This window comes from Rhinoraja longicauda, chromosome 3 (genome assembly GCF_053455715.1).
Source record: "Rhinoraja longicauda isolate Sanriku21f chromosome 3, sRhiLon1.1, whole genome shotgun sequence".
In the NCBI taxonomy this organism is placed as follows: Eukaryota; Metazoa; Chordata; class Chondrichthyes; order Rajiformes; family Arhynchobatidae; genus Rhinoraja; species Rhinoraja longicauda.
This window is the reverse complement of record NC_135955.1, coordinates 90622578-90641843: the sequence shown is the minus strand read 5'-3', so window position 1 is coordinate 90641843 and position 19266 is coordinate 90622578.

Genomic DNA, 19266 nt, shown 5'->3' with positions numbered 1-19266 from the left:
AGACCCCGACCCCGACACGGACCCCCAACTCCGACCCCGACCCCCGGCCCCCAACCCGACCCGCACTGACAGGGGAATCAACCAGACCCGCCCTAGAGGGTTAAACCCGACCCGGACTGGGCAGCAGCAGTTGTGCCCGACTGTAGTTGGTAGCGTTACTGTTACAGGCGGACATGGCCGGCAGCATCGCGACCCCCCCCCCCCCCCCCGGACACGGACCCCCAACTCCGACCCGGACTGACAGGAGAATAAAACCAGACCCGCCCGAGAGAGGAGTTAAACCCGACCCGGACTGGGGAGAAACCGGGCCCGCACCGGGAGTAGAGACCCGCACTGAGGGGAGGGGAGGGGAGGGGGGCAAACCCGGCCAGGACTAAGTGGAGGGAACCTGGACCGAGAGAGGGGGTCGAGACCGCAGGAGATTGGGTTTGATTGAAGATCCGATGTTCAGAGTGACTCTGAACTCCCCTTGACCTCCTCTAATCCCACCCCCTTCCCCGTCCCCTCCAAACCTCTTCCCCCTCCCCCACAACCCCCTTCCTCACCCCACCATGCTCTATAATTCCCCCCCCCCCCTGTTGACCCCACCCCCGTGTGACGCCGTCCCCACAGAGCGACCACAACTCTCACCAACTCCACAGATTCACCATAGAAAGCATTTTATCGGGATGAATCACAGCTCCATCCAAGACCGCAAACAATTGCAGCGCATTGTGGACACAGCCCAGACCATCACAACCCTAACCCTCCCTCCCACCGACTCCATCTCCACCTCACGCTGCCTCGGCAAGGCCAGCAGCCCAGACCATCACACAAACCAACCTCCCTCCCATCGACTCCATCTACACCTCGTGTGGGTTTTCTCCGGGTGCTCTGGTTTCTCCCCATACTCAAGTCGTGCAGGTTTGTAGGTTAATTGGCTTCGGTAAAGGTTGTAAATTGCCCCTAGTGTGTATAGGATAGTGATAGTGTATGGGGATTGTTGGTCGGTGCGGACTCGCTGGGCCGAAGGACCTGTTTCCGCGCTGTATCTCTAAACTAAACTTCATCAGTCTGAAGAAGGGTCTTGATCCGAAACGTCACCCATTCCTTCTCTCCAAAGATGCTGCCCGACCCGCTGAGTTACTCCAGCATTTGGTGTCTAAAACTAAACAGCACGCTGCCTCAGCAAGTCCAGCAGCCCAGACCATCACAGCCCTAACCCTCACCCTAACCCTCACCCTCCCTTCCACCGCCTCCATCTACACCTCACTCTACCTCGGCAAGGCCAGCAGTATAATCAAGGACCAGTCGCACCCCGGTCACTCCCTCTTCTCTTCTCCCCCCCACCCCCACCCCCGTATCAGACCGCGGGGACGTGGAAGCCCGCAGGTCCCTGTCCCTGGGTGGGGGTCGACATCGGGAGCTCCGGCAGCGGCAGCGTGTTCGCCCACCCCGGATCACGGGGCTTGGGTCGGCCCAACGTGGACCTTTCACCGTCCGGCGCCGCCTGGAAACGGCCGCGGGATTTTCTCCGCGCGGCGGGGGCTTCAATGTCGGGAACCCCGACCGCCCCGACGTGGCAACTTCAACAGCCTGACCGCGGGAGGAGACGGCAGGGGAAGAGAATGACATTGTGGCCTTCCATCACAGTGAGGAGGGGACTGGAGGAGACTCACTGTGATGGATGTTTTTTGTTTTGTGCTGGTTTGTGATTGTATGTGTGTGTGTGTGTGTGTGTGTGGGGGGGGGGGGGGTTGTGTGTGTGGGGGTGGGTGTGTGATTGTGTGTGGGTGTGTGTGTGTGTGGGGGGGGGTGGGGGGTTTGTGTGTGTGGGGGGGGTGTGTGTGGGGGTGGGGGGGGTGTGTGGGTGTGTGTGTGGGGGGGGTGGGGGGTTTGTGTGTGTGTGTGTGTGGGGGGGTTTGTGTGTGTGGGGGTGGGGTGGGGTGGGGGTGGGGTGTGTGTGGGGGTGGGGGGGGGTGTGTGTGTGTGTGATTGTGTGTGGGTGTGTGTGGGGAGGGGGTGGGGGGTTTGTGTGTGTGTGGGTGTGGGGGTGGAGTGGGGTGTGTGTGGGGGTGGGTGTGTGTGGGGGGGGGGGGGGGTGGGGTGGGGGGGGGTGAGTGTGTGTGTTCTTGCTTATTTTTATTGCTCTTATTGTTGGACTCTGGGGAACGGAACTCCGTCCAAAAGACTCGTTTTCTTGGATGATGATAAAGGTTATTCTGATTCAGACAAGCGGTACTGATGTTTGAAAATACATGCACCTAATGCAAGTGAGAAGTATACACTTTCGAGTTTAGAGGCCATTTACCGGGGGATAGTGGAAACAGATGCCAGAGCAATATTTAGGAGGCATTGAGGGGCCAGACAGATTCTAGACTGTTACTCCAGGTTTTTGTGTCAACCTTCGGGTTAAACCGGCATATGCAGTTCCTTTAGACTTTATTCTATTAGTTGTGATTAATTTAATTTGGCATCATATTCAGCACAGACACTGTCGGCTGGAATGCCTGTTCCTGTTCTATGACCAATGTGATGTACGAGATCACCACATTTAATTATGTTTTTGAATAATCGGGTTGTTTTACTCTGACACGAACAAGTCTTCCCGCTCATTGGCGAGGCATTAATGGCATGGAGTTGTTTCTGGTACAAATGTGACGCGTGGGTGAAGCAGACACTACATGTGACAAAGTATTCATTCAAACGCCTCCCTGCGGAGATTCAATGTGCAGCCTCTGTTTACAGATTCAAACCCGTCGTCTCAAGATTTGGGAAGAACCGGTGGTGATAAATAGGCTGTCGCTTTCTGCATTCAATGTAATGTAGTGTCGGCTGCGTTTAGCGAGCTGCCAAAATATGAAACCACGGGGAATGGCCAGGAATGTAAACTGTCCGTTTAAATCACTCAGTTTGCTTTCTACACAAGCCCTGGATCCGTTTAACTATTTCTCAAAGATTTCGACAATTTCTGAATTAAATCAGCGATTACCGGAAAGGATTTGTGATCCTTGGGCACAGCATTAGTTTAGAGACAGGCGGCAGGCGAAATGTTTGTGTGCTTGTTATCAGTTCCCCATGAAAATAAAATGTCCCGACTGTGTTTGGTTGAAGGCCGGAGTTCCCACCTTCCCAGAGAGGCGGGTTCCGCAAATATAACATAAGAAGATAACTGCAGATGCTGGTACAAATCGAAGGTATTTATTCACAAAATGCTGGAGTAACTCAGCAGGTCGGGCAGCATCTCGGGAGAGAAGGAATGGGTGACGTTTCGGGTCGAGACTCTTCTTCAGACTGATCCGCAATGTAACCCCGGGCCGAGCCCCAGAAACGGAGATGTGAACGGAACCGGAGAAACCAAGTGTTTTACGATTCATCGGTCGATTCCTTAAAGCCACATCGAGTTTAATTCTGCGTCGGAAGGAACTACAGATTGCTGGTTTAAACCGAAGATCGACACAAAATGCCGGAGTAACTCAGCGGGACAGGCAGCATCTCGGGAATGGACCATTCCTTCTCTCCACAGATGCTGCCTGACCCGCTGAGTTACTCCAGCATTTTGTGTCTTAATTCTTGCAATGTCTGTTCCATTTCTATCGTGACTCTTCGGGCTGATAACATGACCAGGCAGTGCCCATATCTACTAAACCCCAAATAGACACGAAACGCTGGAGTAACTCAGCGGGTCAGGCAGCATCTGTGGAGAACATGGATAGGTGACGTTTCGGGGTCGAGACCCTTCTAAGAGTGAGGGTTATTCCTTCGGTTTATACCAGCATCTGCAATTCCTTCCTACACATTTCATTCACTAAACCTATGTACTTAAGGGCCCATTCTCAAACCATGGGAAATGTCTCTTGGTACGATCATTAACTGCTCAATGAATCATTTTCCAAATTGGAAAGAGTCTGGTTTATTTTTCCTGAATCCTTTTTGATGATATCACTGAGGAATCACAGAGGATAGTTTTCCTACATATCTCCACAAACACAATATAGCGTACACACTGCCCTTCAGCCCAACTTTTACATACTGACCTAGTTGCACCATTTAGATAGTCCTATTTGCCCGTGCTTGGCCCAGATCCCTCTAACCCTTTCCTATCCATGTATCTATCTAGGTGTCTCTTAAATGTTGTTCTTGCCTCAACTACTTTTTCGGGCAATCCATTCAGAGTGGATAAGGGAGAACCAGTGGATGTGTTATATCTGGACTTCCAGAAGGCTTTCGACAAGGTCCCACATAAGAGATTAGTATGCAAATGATCGCATTGATCGCATTGAATGGCGGTGCTGGCTCGAAGGGCTGAATGGCCTACTCCTGCACCTATTGTCTATTGTCTATTGTCTATTAAAGCACACGGTATTGTGGGTTCAGCATTGATGTGGATAGAGAACTGGCTGGCAGACAGGAAGCAAAGAGTAGGAATAAACGGGTCCTTTTCAGAATGGCAGGCAGTGACTAGTGGGGTACCACAAGGCTCAGTGCTGGGACCCCAGCTATTTACAATATATATTAATGATTTGGACGAGGGAATTGAATGCAACATCTCCAAGTTTGCGGATGACACGAAACTGGGGGGCAGTATTAGCTGTGAGGAGGATGTTAGGAGGCAGCAACGTGACTTGGATAGGTTAGATGAGTGGGCAAATGCATGGCAGATGCAGTATAATGTGGATAAATGTGAGGTTATCCACTTTGGTGGCAAGAACAGGAAAGCAGACTATTACCTGAATGGTGGCCGATTAGGAGAAGGGGAGATGCAACGAGACCTGGGTGTCGTGGTACACCAGTCATTGAAAGTAGGCATGCAGGTGCAGCAGGCAGTGAAGAAAGCGAATGGTATGTTGCCATTCATAGCGAGGGGATTTGAGTATAGGAGCAGGGAGGTTCTGCTGCAGTTGTACAGGGCATTGGTGAGACCACACCTGGAGTATTGTGTACAGTTTTGGTCTCCTAATCTGAGGAAAGACATTCTTGCCATAGAGGGAGTACAGAGAAGGTTCACCAGATTGATTCCTGGGATGGCAGGACTTTCATATGAAGAAAGACTGGATAGACTCGGCTTGTACTCGCTGGAATTTAGAAGATTGAGGGGGGATCTTATAGAAACTTACAAAATTCTTAAGGGGTTGGACAGGCTAGATGCAGGAAGATTGTTCCCGATGTTGGGGTCACAGTTTAAGGATAAGGTGGAAGTCTTTTAGGACCGAGATGAGAACGTTTTTTTTCACACACAGAGTGGTGAATCTGTGGAATTCTCTGCCACAGACGGTCGTTGAGGCCAGTTCATTGGCTATATTTAAGAGGGAGTTAGATGTGGCCCTTGTGGCTAAAGGGATCAGGGGGTATGGAGAGAAGGCAGGTACGGGATACTGAGTTGGATGATCAGCCATGATCATATTGAATGGCAGTGCAGGCTCGAAGGGCCGAATGGCCTACTCCTGCACCTATTTTCTATGTTTCTATGAAATGCACGGGCAAGTGTTTGACACACAGGGGGGTGGGGGCCTGGAATGCACTGCCAGGGGTGGGGGTGGAGGCTGATTTGATAGTGGAGTTTAAGAGACTTTTGGGTGGGCACATGGATATGCAAGGAATAGAGGGATATGGATCACGTGCAAGTAGATGAAATTATGTTGGCATCATGTTCAGCACAGACATTGTGGGCCGAAGTGCCTGTTCTGGTGCTGTACGGTTCTATGTCTATGTTCTGTGTACATTCACATTATCCATTCCCCTCATAATTTTACATACTGCACCTCTATAAGATCACAACCCCCCTTCACCCCACTCGGCTCATGCACTCTAGGTCCCTAAAGCTCAAGCCCTCTAATTCTGGCAACATCCTCGTAAAACTTACCTGCATTGTTTCCAGGTTAATGACATCCTTCCAATAGTTGGGTGACCAAAACTGAACACATTACTCCAAGTGTAGCTTCAAAGATTGTGTGTCACGATCAGCTTCAACAATGTGTAGTACAACCTCACATTTTTTTTAGATTTAGATTCAGCGCGGAAACAGGCCCTTCAGCCCACCGAGTCCTCGCCGCCCAGCGATCCCCGCACATTAACACTATCCTACACACACTAGGGACAATTTTTACATTTATCCAGTCAATTAACCTACATACCTGTACGTCTTTGGAGTGTGGGAGGAAACCGAAGATCTCGGAGAAAACCCACGCAGGTCACGGGGAGAACGTACAAACTCCGTACTGACGGCGCCCGTAGTCAGGATCGAACCTGAGTCTCCGGCGCTGCATTCGCTATAAGGCGGCAACTCTACCGCTGCGCCACCGTGCCGCCCACAATCTTCTATACTCAATACCTTATTTGACACCTATCTACCAGTGACTCCACTTTCAAGGAGCTAAGTACCTGCACTCCTAGATCCCCTTCTTCTACAACATTCCCCAAAGCCCTGCCATTTACCAAAAGTCCTGTCCTGATTTGACTCCCCAAAATGCCACACCATATCTGCATTAAACTCCGTCAACCATTCCTCAGCCACTTGCCCAACTCTTCAAAATACTCTGTAAATTTTGATAACCATAAAATGTACTTGAACTTTTGTTTTTTCACTACAATTTTTAGAGTTTGGGCTTTAAAGTCGTGTTTTAAACAACTGAGACTAGATTTCTGAGTGGTTGTGCATGTGAATTGGATTAATGGTTTTGGTTATAGTTGTGGCTGTTGCTAAAGATAGTTGTAATCTCGATCCAAGTAGAACTTGGTATCTGTGGTTTTCTGTGGTCACAATTTGGGTTTCATTGTTATAGACAATAGGGGCAGGAGGAGGCCATTCGGCCCTTCGAGCCAGCACCGCCATTCAATGTGATCATGGCTGATCATTCTCAATCAGTACCCCGTTCCTGCCTTCTCCCCATACCCCCTGACTCCACTCTCCTTAAGAGCTCTATCTAGCTCTCTCTTGAATGCATTCAGAGAATTGGCCTCCACTGCTTTCTGAGGCAGAGAATTCCACAGATTCACAACTCTCTGACTGAAAAAGTTTTTCCTCATCTCAGTTCAAAATGGCCGACCCCTTATTCTTAAACTGTGGCCCCTTGTTCTGGACTCCCCCAACATTGGATACATGTGTTTCCTGCCTCTAACATGTCCAACCCCTTAATAATCTTATATATTTCGATAAGAACTGGATGTTATGGATCTTTTTTTCAGTCGTTCCAGGTTGGAACTGCACACTTGTATCTGTACGCTGTGCAGCTTTCAGCCGGAGACTGGCGCGTAGAGCAATACACAGCGCTGCAGACAGGATTATTCATTGTACACATGTCAATGCTTTGGATGAGAACCTACATGGCAAGATTAGCAGGTTTGATTCAAAAGTGGGTGGTATTGCAGATAGTGAAGATGGATGTCAAAAATTGCAGCAGGATCTTGATCGATTGGCCAGGTGGGCTGAGGAATGGTTGATGGAATTTAATACAGAGACATGTGAGGTGTTGCATTTTGAAAAGTCTAACATGTGCAGGACCTACACAGTGAATGGTAGGGCTCTGGGGAGTGTTGTAGAGCAGAGGGATCTAGGTGTGCAGGTACATAGTTCATTGAAGGTGCCATCACAGGTAGATAGGGGAGGTCATAAAAGCTTTCGGCACATTGGCCATCATCAGTCAGAGTATTGAGTACAGAAATTGTGAGGTCACGTTGCAGTTGTATAAGACGTTGGTGAGGCTGCATTTAGAGTATTCGGTTCAGTTCTGGGCACCATGTTATAAGAAAGATGTTGTCAAGTTGGAAAGGGGATTGAGAAGATTTACGAGGATGGTGCCAGGACTTGAGGGTCTGAGCTGTAAGGAGAGGTTGAGCAGGCAGGGAATCTGTTCCTTGGAGCACAGAAGGATGAGGGGTGATCTTATAGAGGTGTATAAAATCATGACAGCAATAGATCGGGTAGACAAAAGTCACTTGCCCAGAGTAGGGGAATTGAGAACTAGAGGACATAGGTTTAAGATGAAGGGAAAAAGATTTAATCAGAATCTAAGGAGTCACATGAAGTCATGCAGAACAGAAATAGACCCTTCGGCCCAACTCGTCCCATACTGGTCAAGATGTCCCTCTACACGAGTTGCATTTTCCTGTGTTTATCTTGCCGCATCTCATACCTTTCTATCCTGATCTTGTCTTTATGTGACAGTCCCATTGACCCTTAATGCTTTAACAACTTATAGGGTCATACAGTCTTTTAGCAAAATCGTCCATGCCGACTAAGATACCCCATCTAAACGAGCCCCATTTGCCCATGTTTAACCCATATCCCTTAAAAACCTTTCCTATCCATGTACCAAAGTGTCTGTTAAATGTTCTTGTATTACCTGCCTCAATTACCTTCTCTGGCAGCTCGTTTCAAATATCCATCACCCTGTGTGAAATAAATGAGGCTCAGAGTCCTACGAAAGGGTGGCAGGGTCGCGCTGTGATAGACTGCCACCGTATAGTGCCAGAGACCAGGGTGCGACCCTGACTACATGTGCTGTCTTTGTGGAGTTTGTACCTTCTCTCCAAACACATGCAGGTTTGTAAGTTGATTGACTTCTGTAGATTGTTCCTCATGTGTGGGGTAGAACTCATGCACGGGTGAGCGCTGTATGAATGAATGAATAAGTTTATTGGCCAATACAAGGAACGTGCCTTGGTGCTCCGCTCGCAAGTAACAGAACGAACATACAGTGAACAATTAAGAATAAAGCATAAACATTAAAACATTAAGAATGCAACATTACAGTTTAAACATGTGAGTGAAATAAACCAGCGCAAAAAGAGATGACAGACTTTTGGTTGTTCAGTAGACAATAGACAATACGTGCAGGAGTAGGCCATTCGGCCCTTCGAGCCAGCACCACCATTCAATGTGATCATGGCTGATCATTCTCAATCAGTACCTCGTTCCTGCCTTCTCCCCATACCCCCTGTGTTAGGTTCTGAGGCACACAGGAACTGGACTCAAACGCACGACTCACACACAAGAGTCAATTTGGAGAAAAAAGGCGTTCTTTAATTTCCAAATTAAAGAACACTGCGATACAAACCAAAACCCTAAACTTACTTAGCTACAAAAACATTAGTTACAAAAATACTTACTAGGATACTCACTAACTATACTACGCTTGACAAGAACTTGGAAACAAGGCGGGTAAGTCGAGAATCAATGACCGAGAGCACATGAATCACAAGATGAACTGGCACAGGACAAAGGGAGGCGTGGACTATATATACATGAGGTAAGGGCACACAGGTGGAAACAATCAAGGTGGGGCTGACAATTACAATGGCAGGAAGTCAAGGGACCTGAAATGAGATAAGAGGTAAGTTTCACCTTAAAACAGGAAGTGAGCGCGAGACTTGACATGAGTGATTTTAACTTGACGAAACGCACTAAGGACAAGACGTGGACATGACGTGACATGGGAATCTAAAACCAGAACATGACACAAGACTAACAGATATGACGTGACATGGGAATCTAAAACCAGAACATGACACAAGACTAACAGACATGATGTGACATGGGAATCTAAACACAGAACATGACACAAGACTAACAGATATGACGGGACATTACACCCTGACTCCACTATCCTTAAGAGCTCTATCTAGTTCTCTCTTGAATGCATTCAGAGAATTGGCCTCCACTGCTTTCTGAGGCAGAGAATTCCACAGATTTACAACTCTCTGACTGAAAAAGTTTTTCCTCATCTCAGTTCTAAATGGCCTACCCCTTATTCTTAAACTGTGGCCCCTGCTAGTAGTAGAACTATCACTCGTGGAAAGAAGCTGTTTTTATGTCTGGCTGTGGCTGCTTTGACAGTCCGGAGTCGCCTTTCAGAGGGAAGTGCTTCAAAGAGTTTGTGGCCAGGGTGAGAGGGGTCAGAGATGATCTTGCCTGCTCACTTCCTGGCCCTTGCAGTGTACAGTTGGTCAATGGGGGGAAGGTTGCAGCCAACAACCTTCTCAGCTGTGCGAACGATCCGTTGCAGCCTCTGGATGTCGTGCTTGGTGGCTGAGCCAAACTAGACCATGATGGAGAAGGTGAGGACGGACTCAATGATAGCAGTATAGAATTGGACCATCATTGCCTGTGGCAGATTGTGTTTCTTCAGTTGCTGCAGGAAGCACATCCTCTGTTGGGCCTTTTTGACTGTGGAGTCGATGGTGGCCCCCCCCATTTAAGGTCCCTGGAGATGATGGTTCCAAGGAACTTAAATGACTCCACAGATGTGACTGTGGTGTTGTTGATGGTGAGTGGGGGGAGGGGAAGGGGATCTCTCCTAAAGTCTACAATTAGTTCCACTGTCTTGTCAGCATTGAGCTGCAGGTTGTTGCGATGGCACCAGGACGCCAGCTGTGTCACTTCCCGTCTGTAGACAGATTCCTCCCCATCCTGGATCAGTCCAATCAGGGTAGTGTCATCCGCAAACTTGAGGAGCTTGACAGAGGAGTCTGTGGAGGTGCAGTCGTTGATGTAGAGAGAGTAAAGGAGTGGGGAGAGTACGCAGCCTTGTGGTGCTCCTATGCTGAGGGTCTGCGGGTCCGAGATGTGCTTTCCCAGCCTCACATGCTGCTTCCTGTCTGTCAGGAAGTTGATGATCCACTGACAGAGGGGTTCAGGCACAGTCAGCTGGGAGAGTTTGGAGAGTAGTAGCTCTGGCACAATGGTGTTAAATGCAGAGCTAAAGTCCACAAACAGAATCCTGGCATATGTCCCCTTGTGGTCTAGATGCTGGAGGATGAAGTGCAGGCCTAGGTTGACTGTGTCATCCACCGATCTATTGGCTCTGGATGCAAACTGCAGGGGGTCCAGCAGGGGGTTTGTGATGTTTTTCAGCTGGGCCAGCACAAGTCTTTCAAAGGTCTTCATGACTACAGAGGTCAGTGCGACAGGCTTGTAGTCATTAAGACCAGTGATCCTTGTCTTTTTGGGTACAGGGACAATAGTGGAGACCTTGATTTATTCACAAAATGCTGGAGTAACTCAGCAGGTCAGGCAGCATCTCGGGAGCGAAGGAATGGGTGACGTTTCGGGTCGAGACCCTTCTTCAGACTGAAGCAGGCAGGGACAGTGCAGGTTTGCAGGGACTGGTTGAAAATGTCTGTGTAGACTGGTGCTAGTTGTTTGGCACAGACTTGAGGATAGAGGAGGAAATATTGTCTCCTGAATAGCCTCTGCACTCCACAATTTCTGTTGTTGGAGATGGAGAAGTGGCCAGGCTGATGTTGGCAGCAAGGGGAGGGGGGGGGGGGGGGGGTAGTGAACGAGGGCCCAATCAGTGCAGACTAGAGTCACGCTGTAAGTGGGTGTGAAGTGGTGATTGCAGAGGGGTGGGGGGCAGTCTTTGCAGACTGGAGTCAGTCTGTGAGTGGGTGTGAAGTGGTGATTGAGGAGGAGTGGGTGTTGAAGGGGCCAGTCTTTGCAGACTGGAGTCAGACTGTGAGTAGGTGTGAAGTGCTGATTGGGGGAGGGAGGAGGGGGGTCCCAGGGTTATGTTTCTGTTTCTCAAACCTGCAGTAGAACTTGTTCAGTTCGTTGGTCAGCTGACGACTGTCCAAGGAGCGTGGGGTTTTCCTCTTGAAGCTGGTGATTTCTTGCAAGCCCTTCCAAACTGAAGAAGAGTCATTAACTGAAAACTTGCTTCTCAGAGAACCTTTCCTTACCAATCTCTCCCAAACCCGACGGGCATTCCTATTGGGGGAATGAAGATGCACAGACACTGGGCGTTTGTGTTGCACACGAGGCGGTGGGACCACGGAATTGGGCCTGTTATTTAGGGTGCTCACCGCTGGGTGGGAGTGTCGGTCACAAATTTTGCTGGTCTGTAGTTACAGCAGTACACCACTAGTGGTGAGTGTTGACCACAATTTGTGCTGGCCTGTAGTTACAGCAGCGTGCCACAAGATGGGAGTGTTGGCCACAATTTGGGTCGGCCTGTAGTCACAGCAATGCACCACTAGGTGGGAGTGTTGGCCACAATTTAGGCTGGGCTGTAGTTACAGCAGTACACCACCAGGTGGGAGTGTTGGCCACAATTTGAGCCGGCCTGCAGTTACAGCAACGCGCCACTAGATGGGATTTAGACACAGAGTGCTGGAGTAACTCAGTGGGTCAGGCAGCATCTCTGGAGAAAAGGAATGGGTGACGTTTCGGGTCACGTTTCAGGTTGATCAGTGTATCTACCTTCGATTTAAACCAGCATCTGCAGTTTTTTTCCCTACACTAGATGGGCTGCACCTAAAGTGGAGAGGGACCAACATTAGCGGGCAGGTTTGCTAATGCTACACGTGAGGGTTTAAACTAGATTGGCAGGGGGTGGGATCTCGTGCAGGACAGGGGGACGTGAGAGGCTGAAGTTGGTATGGAGGGTCTTGTGGGAAAGGTTAGTGGACAAAATAGGCAAAAAGCCGGAGAGCGAGGAAGGAGGGTTGGTTTAAACTGCACATATTTTAATGCAAGGGTCCTGACGAGCAAGGCAGATGAGCTTAGGACATGGATAGGTACGAGCGACTGGGACATTGTAGCATATAGTGTGATGTATACATGCAACAATATGGTAAAGCTGCTATGTGATGTATACATGCAACAATATGGTAAAGCTGCTATGTGATGTAAACATGCAACAATATGGTAAAACTGTGCCTGCGCAACTGCTAAAATATACAGAGAGTTAAAATGGCGATCTTGTGTCCAGACGTGTGTTGTTTTGGTCTCCCACTCAATGTGTGCTTTAGAGAAAGATATTGGGTAAAACGTATCATTAATTGGCAACGAGGATAAACTTGTTTTGAAGTTTCGCATGGTGACATGCTGTTGTGGCTACCATGGCTATTTTTAGCTCAATAGGGGAATTTGATGTTGCACAGGGTGACTGAGCCGGGCGCATTGAAAATTACTTCCTAGCCAACGACATTACAGATGCGGGAAAGAAGAGGGCCATCTTGTTTTCCATGTGTGGAGGACCAACGTACAGACTCATCTCTAGTTTACTTGCTCCACAGAAACTTGGGCAAGTCGAATATTCTGAGATTGTGTCAACAGTCACGAATCACAAGGTCCCGAAACCGTCGGTCATCGTCCAGCGTTAAAAATTCAACTCTCGTCATCGTCAACTGGGTGAGTCAGTTGCTGATTATGTGGCCGAGTTACATCACCTCGCTGAACATTGTGCTTATGGTTCGAATCTCAATGAAATGTTACGTGATCGTTTGGTGTGTGGGATTGATGATGACCGCATTCAGCGTCGATTATTGTCGGAAGCCACGCTGGATTTCGACAAGGCACTCGGTATCGCCACCGCTATGGAGACGGCAGACCGCAACACGGCTGATCTCCGTGACGGGAAATAAAAGCCAAGTGAAGCGATAAACAAAATCGCCTCACAGTGGTCAGCCCAAGCGGGGAACCATAAGAGGATCTTCGTGTTATCGCTGTGGTGGCTTTCCCCACATTGACCTGAACGACTGTCCAGCGAAAGGTGGAGTGTTTCAACTGCGGGAAAAAAGGGCATTTCTCACGGGTGTGCAAATCGAGTGGGAAAAATGCTCAGCGTGGAAGGAAAAAAAAGCAGAAAAAGCAGTCAGCCGGAAAAACGGATAAAAGCCACCAACTGACCGAGGAAGGTGATGTGTATGGTCTTTATCATACTAACAGTGAGAAGAAGAAAGTTACTCCTTTCACTGTGGACATGTGTGTGGGGGGAAAGACTATCCCCATGCAAATCGACACCGGAGCTGGAGTTACGCTTATCAGTGAAGAGACTTGGAAAGACCAATGGGGAAAAGGTGAAAGGTTACGCCTTCGTGATAGCACCGTGGTTCTCCGTACTGACACTGGAGAGAAAGTGGAATTGTTGGGAGAATGGGAGAACAGCGACGCTCAAGCTGCTGGTAGCGAAGGGGGCGGGACCAAGCCTACTTGGCCGTGAGTGGTTGAAAGTTCTGCGTCACAACTGGGAGGAGGTGAACCAGGTCAACGTGAACGACCGCCTGCAGAGCCTCCTCTCCAAATACGGTGACCTCTTCAAAGCGGAACTCGGGACACTCAAGGGCTTCGAAGTCGACATCTACATCGACCCGGCCGTACCACCGAAATTCATCAAGGCTCGACCAGTGCCGCTGGCCCGTCCCGATCACGTTGATCGCGAATTAGATCGCCTACAGGAAGAGAAAATCATAGAACCCATTCAACACTCAAAATGGGCAGCACCGATTGTCTCCATTGACAAGGCAGACGGTAGCGTGAGAATCTGCGGAGACTACAGGTTAACGGCAGCAGCTCGATCTGATCCCGTGAACTGGTGATGATAAATACCCATCGTGGTTTGTTCCAATACACCAGAATGCCGTTTGGCATTTCAACAGCACCGGCTGTATTTGGACAATCTTCTGGCGGGGATTTCTGGAGTTGCTGTGTATCTGGACGATCTGCTCGTCACAGGTAGTTCCGAGCAAGAACACCTCGACAACCTGGAACAAGTTAGGAACAGGTTCAATGAGATCTGGGTGTCCTAGTGCATCAGTCACTGAAAGGAAGCATGCAGATACAGCAGGCAGTGAAGAAAGCCAATGGAATGTTGGCCTTCATAACAAGCGGAGTTGAGTATAGGAGCAAAGAGGTCCTTCTGCAGTTGTACAGGGCCCTAGTGAGACCGCACCTGGAGTACTGGGTGCCGTTTTGGTCTCCAAATTTGAGGAAGGATATTCTTGCTATCGAGGGCGTGCAGCGTAGGTTTACTAGGTTAATTCCCGGAATGGCGGGATTATCATATGTTGAAAGACTGGAGCGACTACGCTTGTATACACTGGAATTTAGAAGGATGAGAGGAGATCTTATCGAAACGTATAAGATTATTAAGGGGTTGGACACGTTAGAGGCATGAAACATGTTCCCAATGTTGGGGGAGTCCAGAACAAGGGGCCACAGTTTAAGAATAAGGGGTAGGCCATTTAGAACTGAGATGAGGAAAAACTTTTTCAGTCAGAGAGTTGTGAATTTGTGGAATTCTCTGCCTCAGAGGGCAGTGGAGGCCAATTCTCTGAATGCATTCAAGAGAGAGCTGGATAGAGCTCTTAAGGATAGCGGAGTCAGGGGGTATGGGGAGAAGGCAGGAATGGGGTGCTGATTGAGAATGATCAGCCATGATCACATTGAATGGTGGTGCTGGCTCGAAGGGCCGAATGGCCTCCTCCTGCACCTATTGTCTATTGTTATTGGGAGGGATACGGGTGTAATGGGACAGGGTGGGAATGAAGGGGGTAAAAGGGAAATATAGGACTCTGACAGGACTCTGAGCATACTGATGGAAACTCCCCTCTTACCCTGCACCCCCACCTTGGTGCACACTACCCCATCACCTCAGTCACTGCTCCTCCCCCTCTGTACACTCATCTCTCATCTCCTTATCTCACAACCTTTGTCTCCTTTTCACCTCTAGCCTTTGTCACTTACTCCATCCATCTGCCAACCACCCTCTCGCCTGTATCCACCTATCACTCGCCAGGCCAGTCCTGCTCCCATCTCTCTCCCCACTTTCTCTGTCCTAGTCCAAATTCTTGATTAGAGTGGGTGTCAGGGGTTGTGGGGAGAAGGCAGGAGAATGGGGTTAGGCGGGAGAGACAGATCAGCCATGATTGAATGGCGGAGTAGACTCGATGGGCCGAATGGCCTAATTCTGCTCTTGTGTCTTCTGGTCTTCTCTGACATGGTGAAATGCAACCAGCCACTTTGTGCAAACAGCAATTAGTCAACAGAGGGCAATTATTGTCCCCAGACAACTACTGCCCCCAGGTGGACATTGTGATGTGTGCAACAAACCTTGACCGGCCACTGGTGCGCGAAGGGTTAATGTGTTAAACGACTTGATTGAAGCTCCATAGCATTGAGATGTGACAGGTAATTGCCAACTCCTCTGTATAAAAGGAGTTGTGGGAGGGTCTGAGTGCAGTTGACCTTGGCTAGTGTTGTAACCAGTGCTCTGGGTAGATGCAGAGAGTCTCCTATTGTAACCAGTGCTCTGGGTAGATGCAGGGAGTCTCCCCTTGTAACCAGTGCTCTGGGTAGATGCAGGGAGTCTCCCCTTGTGTCTGATGTGGATCTATGTCACCAAGGCAGGAGGTAGGTGAGAACATTATTGCTTTCTCCTGAAATGTGTTTACTTCTTTGATTAATTGCACTGGCTTTTCCTCTCAATTGTGTCATTTGAAATGTCCAGGGTTTTAATGATGATTTTTTTTTTCTGGTGCAACTGAAATTGTGCTGTCTGCTGTATGAAAGAAAACTGGCAGGGAACATAAAAACTGACTGCAAAAGCTTTTATAGATATAGGTATCCCAATCAGAAGCCCTGGATGACAAAGGATGTCAGGTCTCTCCTCAAGGACCGTAACACTGCCTTCAGGTCTAGTGATAGAGCTCTATACAGTGCTGCTAGAACCAACCTGAAGAGAGGCATCAAGGATGCCAAAGCGTCCTACAAGAGGAAGATTGAGGACCACTTTACCAACAATGACCCACGGCGGGTATGGCAAGGCATCCAGCACATCACCAACTACAAGACCAGCAACCGCACGACTGCTGACGGCGACGCCTCGCTGGCAGAGGAACTTAACTGTTTCTTTGCTCGTTTCGAGGTGAAAGCTGCAGTGGCAGACATAACACCCTCTCCAGCACCTGACAGCAACACCTTCACTGTGCAGGAGTATGATGTTAAGCGCGTGCTCAGAGCAGTGAATCCCAGGAAAGCTGCAGGCCCCGATGGTGTGACGGGCAGAGTGCTGAGGGAATGTGCAGACCAATTATCTGAGGTCTTCACAAAAATCTTCAACCTGTCCCTTTTAAAATCCACCATCCCTCCCTGCCTGAAGTCCGCCACAATCATCCCACTGCCGAAAAAGTCTGTCATCAGCGGCCTTAACGACTACCGTCCGGTAGCACTCACACCGGTCATCACAAAGTGCTTCGAGAGACTGGTCCTGCAGCACATCAAAGCCAGCCTCCCACCCACCTTCGACCCATACCAGTTTGCCTACAGAGCAAATAGGCCTACAGGGGATGCCATCGACACTGCTCTTCACACTGCACTGACCCACCTTGAACACCAGGGGAGCTATGTGAGGATGCTCTTCCTCGACTTCAGCTCTGCCTTTAACACGGTCATCCTGAGCAGACTGGTCACCAAACTTTCTGACCTTGGATTTTCCCAAACCATCTGCCAATGGCTCAAGGACTTCCTGACCAACCGCCCCCAGACCGTCAAAATAGGCCCTCACCTCTCCTCCACCATTACACTGAGCACCGGCTCACCACAGGGCTGTGTGTTGAGCCCCATCCTTTACTCCCTCTACACTCACGACTGCGCCCCCACCCATCCCACCAACACCATCATCAAGTTCGCGGATGACACGACTGTGGTTGGACTCATCTCAGGAGGAGATGAGACAGCCTACAGGGATGAAATCCAAAGGCTGGCAGCATGGTGTTCAGTGAACAATCTTGTCCTGAACTCCTCCAAAACAAAGGAACTTATAATAGACTTCAGGAAAACCAGTGCAGAATACGACCCACTCTACATCAATGGGGTCTGTGTGGAAAGAGTACCCGCTTTCAGGTTCCTGGGTACGCACATCGCAGAGGATCTTACCTGGTCTACCAACACCATCACCACAGTGAAGAAGGCACAGCAGAGACTCCACTTCCTGAGGATCCTCAGGAAAACCAACCTGCAGGAGAAGCTCATGATGTCCTTCTATCGCTGCTCTATCGAGAGTGTGCTGGCATACTGTATAACCACATGGTATGCCAGCTGCTCAGAAAAGGACAGGAAGGCCCTTCAGAGGGTCATCACGACGGCCCAGAAGATCATCGGCTGCTCACTGCCCTCCCTGGAGCACCTGTTCAGCCTACGCTGACTCAGTAGAGCAGGCAAAATAATAAAAGATCCATCCCACCCCGGCCACCGTCTGTTTGTTCATCTGCCCTCTGGTCGACGTTTCAGGTCGATCAAATCCCGAACAAACAGACTTATGAACAGTTTTTACCCCAGGGCCATACGAGAACTGAACACTACCTTCTGCACTAGGCAACACTGTTAAAACTTTTGTACTTAATATAATTGTATTTATTTGTTTTTGCATTTATTGCATATATGTTTTTACGCACCGTCAGGATTGGCTATTTTTTAATTTCATTGTACTCGTTGCAATGACAATAAATGAATATTATTATTATTATTAAGAGAAAAAAGATTAGTTAAAACAAATGTAGGTCTCTTGCAGTCAGAAACAGGTGAATTGATCATGGGGAACAAGGACATGGCAGACCAATTGGATAACTACTTTGGTTCTGTCTTCACTAAGGAAGACATACATAATCTGCCGGAAATAGCAGGGGACCGGGGGTCAAATGGGATGGAGGAACTGAGTGAAACCCAGGTTAGTCGGGAAGTGGTGTTAGGTAAATTGAATGGATTAAAGGCCGATAAATCCCCAGGGCCAGATAGACTGCATCCCAGAGTGCTTAAGGAGGTAGCCCCAGAAATAGTGGATGCATTAGTGATAATTTTTCAAAACTCTTTAGATTCTGGAGTAGTTCCTGAGGATTGGAGGGTAGCTAATGTAACCCCACTTTTCAAAAAGGGAGGGAGAGAGAAAATGGGGAATTACAGACCAGTTAGTCTAACATCGGTAGTGGGGAAAATGCTAGAGTCAGTTATTAAAGATGGGATAGCAGCACATTTGGAAAGTGGTGAAATCATTGGACAAAGTCCGCATGGATTTATGAAAGGTAAATCATGTCTGACGAATCTTATAGAATTTTTCGAGGACGTAACTAGTAGAGTGGATAAGGGAGAACCAGTGGATGTATTATATCTGGACTTCCAGAAGGCTTTTGACAAGGTCCCTAGTGAGACCACACCTGGAGTACTGTGTGCAGTTTTGGTCTCCAAATTTGAGGAAGGATATTCTTGCTATTGAGGGCATGCAGCGTAGGTTTACTAGGTTAATTCCTGGACTGGCGGGACTGTCATGTGTTGAAAGACTGGAGCGACTAGGTTTGTATACACTGGAATTTAGAAGGATGAGAGGGGATCTTATTGAAACGTATAAAATTATTAAGGGGTTGGACACGTTAGAGGCAGGAAACATGTTCCCAATGTTGGGGGAGTCCAGAACCAGGGGCCACAGTTTAAGAATAAGGGTTAGGCCATTTAGAACAGAGATGAGAAAAAACTTTTTTAGTCAGAGAGTTGTGAATCTGTGGAATTCTCTGCCT